Source organism: Pteropus alecto, unplaced genomic scaffold, assembly GCF_000325575.1.
Source record: "Pteropus alecto unplaced genomic scaffold, ASM32557v1 scaffold206, whole genome shotgun sequence".
NCBI classification, from domain to species: domain Eukaryota; kingdom Metazoa; phylum Chordata; class Mammalia; order Chiroptera; family Pteropodidae; genus Pteropus; species Pteropus alecto.
In genome coordinates this window covers 909,656-918,654 of record NW_006438906.1, presented here as the reverse complement: position 1 = coordinate 918,654, position 8,999 = coordinate 909,656, and the positions used below count along the sequence as shown (strand labels likewise).

At 51.2% G+C, this 8,999-nt stretch overlaps 1 protein-coding gene and 1 pseudogene across 1 annotated transcript in view; one reads left to right on the top strand and one right to left on the bottom strand.

Moving 5' to 3' along the window:
• Nucleotides 1–8,999, bottom strand: part of CNTFR (ciliary neurotrophic factor receptor) — a 37,439-nt gene extending 28,440 nt beyond the window's left edge. The window contains exons 1-2 of the mRNA XM_006916039.1: nucleotides 8,944–8,999; nucleotides 1,361–1,478 (exon numbers count right to left, since the gene is read on the bottom strand). The gene's annotated coding sequence lies outside the window, so the exon portion shown is untranslated. The remainder of the gene's footprint in view (nucleotides 1–1,360; nucleotides 1,479–8,943) is intronic.
• LOC112483170 lies at nucleotides 4,008–4,132 on the top strand (annotated as a pseudogene).

Genomic DNA, 8,999 nt, shown 5'->3' with positions numbered 1-8,999 from the left:
TTTTTTTTTTTTTTTCCTTCGGAAGAAGCTCAGAGAGAGGCTCTCTGCAAGGGCTGAGTGCTAGCCTGGGAGACAGCAGATATCTTTTATTTCCAAAAACAGTTTTTCATCCACTTTGTTAAATTAAAAAGCTGTTTCTAAGTGGAGCTGGAGGTGCTGCTGGGGGAGGGTGGACAGAACTGCCAAGTCCTCCCTCCAGCCTCCTCCTCAGCCTCCACAGAAGCTGCCTCAGCCTTAACTCCCAGGGGTGTTCTCCAGCTCCCCTGCTCTCTGCAATCCCTGGGGACAGGGTCAGGGCATCTGAGCTACTGTTTGTTGGCAGGAAGTCCTTCCTGCTGTCTGGCCTCAGTCCCTCCTGCTGCAGGGAGCCCATACTCTTGCTTGACCACTAGCTTTCTCTTTTCTAGCCCCTGTTCCAGCTCCCTAAGGTATTCCTAATTTGTGGGGAGAATTATGTGCCCTCACAGCTCAGAAGCTCACTTTTCCAACTAAGCCATCAGACTCCTCCCAGGTGTGCCCCTATAAATATTTATTACCTATTATTGTGTAAATCTGAATGTCTATCAAATACCCTACTCTATGTCCTTTGGTCCTCTGGGAACCATAAGATGGAAGCTTAACTCTCTACAGCCCTCTGGAGCCTCCCTTCCTCCCCTTCACAACCCCAGCTCCATTTTAAGTCTCTTTTATGGCCATGTGTCAGCCTGGGATACCCCACCCCACTCTGAACAACACCCCAGTCCCAGTTCTGAAGGGTCAGTACCCCCAACTCCCAGGGCCGGGAAAATGGCCAGTCTGTTTTCGAGCTGAGATGAAAAGCCTGGCCGGCCCTTTGTGGGCCGCTGGCGGGTTTTGGACAATAGACCCTTCCGTTCCGCTCCAGCGCCTCAATTCCTTGGACAACCCCACCCCCAGGCTGCCAATCCAGGAGCCTTGCCTGGCCTGAATGAAAGGCAGGGAGAGTCAGGCCCAGCCCTAAGGCTGGCCCCAGAAGATTTTGGACTTTCTGACCCCTCATCTAATGTTCTCCAAACCCAGCTGCTTCCCCAATCAAGCCAGAGAGATGCTTTAGGGGCAGAGAGGGAGCCTTGACAATAAGAGAAACATATTCCCACATCCAGGATTCAGCCCCGTCATGAACAACCTAGTTTTCTGACCTGACTTTGCCCTTGTCTATGTGACTGTGGGTAAGTCTCTTCCCCTTTACAACCCTGTCATGAGAACACAGAAAGCTTCAGGAGGAAGGACAAGGGAAGAAAAGGCAGGGATCTCAGTCACGTCCCCAGACCTACCGCTCCACCCACTGTATGTGCTTGATGCCCTGAGACTGACCTGCCTAGCCTGGGTCCCCAGCACATACCTTTTTACCACTGGTCGCACACAGAGCACATCAATGTCCTCCTCCTCCTCCAGACCAAACTCTTCCCAAGACTTCCAAAACCAGGGGGGGAGGGGGGGTGATATGACAAGGCTGAATTCTAGAAGGGCAAAGGGCACAAATCAGAGGTCATAGAGGAGGCACAGGTCTTAGTCCAACTCAGAGCTTGTTCCATACTCACAACCCCACTGTAAGAAGGGGAGACTGAGGTAGGCAGCAGAGAAACATCTAGAAGAGGAAAAGTTGGGAGTAGTCCAAACTCCATCTGGCACCCCTTGCTGACTTCAGGTTCTGAGCCACAAGGACAAAGAGAGGCCAGAAGTCAGTTGCCTGACACCACATACAGATAAACACGCTACATACCCACAATTCAGAATCCCCACACAGCCAGTTTCCAAACACAAGTACCTCCATATCACACATTTTCTCACATACATACTCACATAGAGACATATGGCTACAGGCAAGGCATAAATACCCACCATCTTACCATCTTCTTTCTCTGCCTGATCACCACTCTGATTTATTAAGCATCTGTTGTATGCCAGGAACTGTGTTAAGCACTTTATATGCATTATCTCATTTAATCCTCATGACTCCTCCATGAGGTAGATTCTAATACTATTCCCATTTGACAGTTGAAGAAACTGATATTCAGGGAGGCTAAGTAACTTGCCCATGACCACAGCACTGATTACTTCCAGAGCACAGATGTGAGTCTTAGTTCCAAAGCCTTTCTGCTATACCAGTTTGCCTCTGAAGATCTCTCTCTCTCACCTGCACAGTGCTTTCTGATAATAAAGTAATAACAGCTAACACTTATTGAGGGTCCTTGATGTACCAGACACCATGATAAGTACTTAACATACATTTTTGTATTAAATTGTCAGAACACCTTTGGAGGTAATCTTATTTACATTTTGCAGATGAGTAAAGTGAGGCTCACCTTGCCCAAAGTCACACAACTGGTAGTTGGTAAGGGAGCAGGTGTTGTACTCAGGACTATCTTGATAGCCACTGTTGCTCCAGTCACTTAACAGAGCCCCCACCTTCTATAAGATCCCAGGAGATCCTCAGCGTTCAATGCCCCTCTCTGCCAAAAAACAGGTCCCAAAGGCATGATCAGGTGCCTAACACATACCCATGAGATAGGGACTCCATGTCATCCAACTCTGCGCACAGATACAGAGATACCATCAACCAGGGAGAGATGGCCAGAAACTAAAATAAGGTGTTAGAGACAGGCTGGCTGGTAGTAACAGATACAGGCACATCAAGAGATAAACCTTAGATAGGGAGGCAGAGAGGAAGACAGAGACAAAGAGACATCATCAGGACAAAATTCTTGCGCACTTGTGTACCCTCACTGCTCTGGACACCTGGTGGCTCCGCCTCCCATTCCAGAGACAGTCCAGGGAAAAAGACAATAGAGGGAGAGGTAGGTACAGGCTGACATGAAAAAACACAGGCAGATAGATACACACCAACACAGAGACACAGAGACACATAGAGCCATCCAACCTTCACAAGAAGAAAACTGTGAAAGCAAACAAGGCTCAGGCTGTGCGTGATCTGTGTGTGCACACGTGTTGGGGGGGCATGCAGTCTGTATCGCTACGCAGATTACACCAGCTGCTTCCAGCAATTTCATCTGATTAATAATAAATGCCCCGTAATTACAGTGCTCCCCCAGCCCTTCTTCCTGTTTTTTGTCAGCTGCTGCCAGGCCGTCCCCCGATGGACCCCATGGCCCACTCCATCTTCACCTTCTAGGAGGCTGAGAGGACATGGGCTGACGGAGGAGGCCAGACTCCCAATCTAAAGGGGAATACCCATTTCTCTATCTTAAGTTAATGCCCTCTGCCTCCAAGCAAAAGGTCATCTCCCTTAGGTCTTACTCAGAACTCTCTATCCGGGGCATAATCTGTGACCCCTAATACAATACAGCCTAGGGGCCCCAGTCTAGGATTCAGAGAATTGCACTCTGAACTACCCTTGCCCACTATTTATCACTCACCGGCTGAAAGAAGTCTACATTCACAAACTTCCCCTAGCCTTGGAACCCCAAAGGCTCAAAGGAGGAAGGGACTAGAATAGGAGTCCCCACCCCATTATTCCAACCCAAGCAGCCCCAGAGTCTCTGCCCATTTGTGTACCCTCACTCTCTGGACACTTGGTGGCTCCACCTCCCATTCCTGAGCCCCCCCGCCCAAGGGCCACCTTCTTCCAGGCCTCCCACCCTAGCTCTCCAAGGCAGCTCTATCAGAATCAGCTGTGGGTTTGTGCTGATCTGTTTCTAATCGCTGGGGCCTGGTTCACGCTTGCCCCCCCGCCCCACACCCAATATTGATTCCATTATTTGGAGAGTCATTGACGTCAGGGGCCTGGATGAGTGCCAAAACCGCCTTCTCTCTCAGCCTGGGCAAGGGCCCAGCCCCCCCATCCTACGATTTCATGGAGGGGCCCAGAAAGGTCAGCTCGCAGGCCAAGGTCACACGGCATCTGCCCTCAGAGACTGGGCTCTAGTTACCTTTGTGGGAACACTGTATAGCTCCCTTCTCCTGGGGAGAGGGGTTACACAGAGACCCAGAGGTCAGACATGAGGTGGGGGCTATTAAAGGCAGTGTGCGTCTATGGCCATGCTACCCTGAACAAGCCCGAGCCCGATCCCGGCTGATCTCGGAAGCTAAGCAGAGTTGGGCCTGGTTAGTACTTGGATGGAAGACTACCTAGGAAGACCAGGTGCTGTAGACATAAAAATAAATAAATAAAATGAAACAAAAAAAATAAGGGATTGTAAACTGACGAGGTCCTTGTAATCTATGAGGTCAACCAAAGGTTGCCTTGCCTAAAAACAAACTTACTGAGACTTGGACTGCAAGGAGGGCTCTAGGAGGTAGGGAAGGGGGCAGTGGCTCAGGAAAGGCTACTTCGGGGGAGATTTTTTTCTTTGCCACACACTTATTTTTGGAACATTCTGAAGCTGGGCTGAACTTGAAATGGTTACTACTGACTACTTGATTTTTATGTCTGATAGCACACATATCTCCTGATACATCTCTGAGAAGGAAATCCTCTGCAGTGTAGGATAATAGATTAACCTATCTATTGCCATACTTGGACTAACTGGCACCACTAATTTTATCAATCTTTGTTCCATAAAAAACAAAGATTCCATCCCCTGTGGATCTCCTGCCCATGCAGCCTCAGTTTCCCCATACTCTCTCAGTCTCTCCGGGCTGTGTCTATATGCTCAAGATGCAGCCACTGCTATCCCAGCCCACACTGGTAACTCCCAGGCTCCGGCTGGACAGGGTATTTTTAGGATACGAACCCTGTGTTCTCAGACAGCCGTTAATAACCTATACGGACAGTCCATGGTGCCCACAACAGCTTAACAACCTCAGAGCCCAGCCCCAGAGGCTCAGAGATAGGGTCCGTTGCCTCAGCTAGTGGCCAAGAAACCTAGACCTGGAGAGAGCAAGGGACATACTCACAACCACATGGAGAAAAAGGACTTTTCCCACAGTCTGAAAAATCCTGAAGCTGGGGAGAGGACAGAGGTTGTGACCTCCAACCTCTGCCACAAAATTAGGGTCATTGCCCTGACCCGGTCTCCCTTATTACAGATCTTTTCAAGGAAGAAACTGCCTACCCTCTGTTCTCCTGCCCTGAGTACAGGGAAGTCCTTCCTTTAGTCTAGCCTGCAATTACTCAGGGGATCTTCAAGCCAAATGGGGGCGTGAAACAGAGGGTGTTGGGTCTCAAGCCCAGGGCGTCTCCTATCCCTGTGGTCTGTTCCACTCAACTATTCATTTCTCAACATTTATTGAGCATCTAATCCTTCCGAGTCACTAGCTGGCAGTTGGGGAATACTGTTAGGCCTACAAGGAGCACCCAGTCTGATGGAAGATGTGTTGTTTACTCAGCACTACCCTCCTACTGTGTGCCAGGTCTGTGCCAGGGGCAGGATACCTCTGGGAGCAAAGCAGACCCAGTCCCTGGGTCCTACAGAGCCCAGAGGCAATTACTATGCCACCTTGCTGAGTGTTGTGAGGAGAAAGTATGGTGTACGATGGGGCATACTGACTGCCCAGGTCTGGAAAAACCCATCCTCCTGTAGGACTGAGGTCTCTTCAGTCCATCCTAAACTCCATGACTAGCCCTTGAGCTGACTAGAAGTCACCACCATAGTCTAACTTCATTTCCTTCCACTGTACGCTAGCTTCAGCTTCTGGGAGCTGGTTCCCCACAGCAACAGCATCTAACTCTGTCCCATCTGCCCCAGCTCCTCCTTCTACCCCTTGCCCCCCAGAGCTCTTGGCTCTGGTGACCCCTAACTCAGCATGGCTCTGAGGACTCTGTTTGCCCTCTGCTGAGGCAAAGAGGGAGGGGGTGATGACCTCAGTGCTCTTGGTCCACAGGGACCACTTGCCTCTCCAGCCCCTCCCCACAGGAAGCCAAGAACCCTGGTGGGCGTGGTCACCCAGGGCCACAGTTTACATAGCTGATGTCCCATGGTGGGTCTGGAGGAGGGGTCAGCTCTCTCTTCTCAGCCTGCATGCTCTCTGGGACCCCCCCCCAACATCTGCATTTCAAAGAAAATCCGCTCCATATGTTTCCGATTCATTTACACTTCAACTCGCCGTGGGGTGACGGAGAGCAGGGCGCATAGCCCCCAAGCCCTCACCCCATAGAGAGGATGGAGAGCATGTGTCCCTTTCAGGGACAGGGAGCAGTTACAGCCCAGCCATCTGAGCCTGAGGGCCAGGTCCCGACTTTAAGGGCTCCCATCCGTGAGAGTGCATCTCAGGCACCGCACTCACTGGCCCCATAGTGGGAGGGCATATAAAGCCCCAGCAGTGTCTCCAAGGCAGGTGGATCCTAGGGTTGTCCGTAACCTAGCCCAACACAACCCTACCCCTCCCACCCCTCAAGGCTACTGCTCTTCTGAGGAGTAGAGTGGGGAACCCTGGGCATTCCCTGGAGACAGAATAAGGGCCCAACAGGCATTCTAGGAAATATCATGAGATATAACATAACTTGGCCCCTATCCCTCTCTAGCCACAGCAGAGGATATAAGAGAAGGTAGGTTCCAATCCAGTCTCCTGTCCAGCTACCTTCTCACCACAGATCTGGGGCTACCACCTTACTCAGAATCAGATTCAACACCCTGAAAGTGTCAAAGGAGCCAGAGTTCTACTCCTCACCAGGTAATTTTCACACCCCTCCTATCCTCAGGATGACCAGGATGGGGGAGATGTCTTGGGAGGCAGACCAGAGTCTTATTTCCCCACACCTGACTCTCTCTACCAGAAGAGAGGTGACCAAAACCATTTAAAGGGAATATACATGGACAAGGCACATGGGGAACTCTAAGGGTACATATCACCCCTGTACCAAAAACTACTCGGACCTTCCTGCGAAGAGCCTGGTCTCCTTGGGGAAGGAAAGGCAGAAAGGTTTAATTGTGTCGGTGTTTCCCACCCTTTCCAGCCCACAGCCCAAGAGAGGGATGTGATCACACATGTATCCCCTCCTTTCTCCATTTTTGGAGGGGACAGACCTTGTAGCAGTCTCTGTTCTTCACCCCAATTAACCTGATATATACCATAAACCAAAAGAAAGCATGGATGTACTTGACTATGAATTCTAAGTTCCACTGGGAATGTGAACACCACAATCCTAGTGTGGGTTTGAATGTGAGTCCCAGGATAGAAGTGTAACAGGGTGTGATTCTAAGTGTGAACCCAAAGGCCCTCATGTGAATATAAAAGCCTCAAGATTTAAGCAATGAGTCTGAGTGTGAGCCCTAGGACCCCAGTGAGATTCTGAGTGTATGCTCTAGGTCTCAATGTAAGTCTATGAGCCAAGTCAGGATAAAAATGTGAATCTAAGTGTGAACTTAGAGCCCCAGTGTGAGTTAGAATGTAAACCCCAGGACTGAAGTGTATTATTTGGATATGATCCCTAGAATGTAAGTGTGAATATGAGTGAGTCTCACTGTTCTATTGTAATTCTGAGGGTGAGTCCTTGTGAATTTAAGTCCCAGTGTGAATTTGAGTATGAATTCCAAAGTCCAAAGGAGTCTTGAGTGTGAACTTTAAACTCCTAGTCTTTGTATAAGGCTCAGGGTCCCAAATGGAATATTAGCTCTGATGGAATATGAACTTTAGTTCCATGTCACGCATCCTGACCAAAAGCCCCAAGAACCAGTCCAGAGGGTTTGTGTAGGTTTTGACAGTGGAGACAGGGAGGCAAAGTTTATTGAGACACACAGTCCTCTCCCCTCCCCCAAGCCCAGACTAGCCCTGCAGCCAGCCATAGGACTATCCAATTGTTCAAGCCTTATCCCTACACATGCAATGGTACACCAACACACCCAGAGTTAGACACACAAAAATGCACTCAGTGTTTCAGACCCCCTGGACATAACAGCAATTATAGACGTATAAACATGCCCAGTGATTACAGCCACACTAACACCCCCAGTGATATAGACACAAATATAGCAAGTATTACAGGCAAAACAACTAATGTTACAAACATACTCTGAAAGAGGCATGCAGACACACACCCAGTGTTGCAGACAAGCTGCCAGCCACACAGACACACACAGACGCTTCTCAAAGAGAGAGACTAGACGGAAAGAGAAAGAAAATCCTGAATTTTCAACAAGGCGTGAAATAGTCCTGCCCGCCTGAAGCTACTGAAGGGGGGAGGGGACCACGGGAGCAAGCGAGTGCGAGAGCTAGACGCAGGAGAGGCTCGGGAGAGGAGAGGAGAGGAGAGGAGAGGAGCCGAGGAGGAGAGCTGTCCGTCTGGTGACCTCCCCGCGGCCCAGCCCCCACGCACGGGAGATACACTACTCCAAGCAACACAGAGACACCGAGGCTGGCTCACATAGAGACGCATTGGAGAAGACATACACCGGCGGACTCACAAAGAGACGGGGATACACCACAAGCGGACTCACATCGGCACCCAACACTGGAGGACTTACAAAGAGACACTGGAAGGAGACCCATTACATAGAGAGACATACAGGCGGACTCACGAGGAAACCACAGGCTCACGCCGACACACACACACGGGAATTCACACGGACACACATACATCGGCAGACGAGTCCGTTCACACCCCTGGGCCCTTTGAAGTCCAGATTTCTGAGGGAGAAGGAAGCTGCCTCCCGGCGCGCGGGGGTCACTGCGACCCCCCGCCCAGCTCCGGAATTTTCCCAGACCCTGCGGGCGCTGCTGAAGGGTGAGGGAGAACGGGGACGCTAGGACAATCCGCACGGGCCACCTCCTCCCAGCAGATTGTTCGCCCCCACCGCCACCACGCCCAACCCCCCGGCGCGCCCGGACGTGGGGGGCCCTCTTCTCCTGCCCCCCCACCTCCGAGTTTGCGGGCAAAGTTTCCCATGAACTTTCCTGTCCCCCCACCTACTGTTCGCGGGCCCACGCATGTCCCTCTCTTCCCGCGCGCATGAGGGCCACGGGTCTCTTAGGTTAGCTCGAGGGCTTGAGGGTCCGGCCGCGCGCGGTCCATCGCGGGGTACTCACCGCGCCCTGGGACCGCCGGGGCTCTGCGCCTCGCCCTTCCCCCGCCCCCGGCAGGG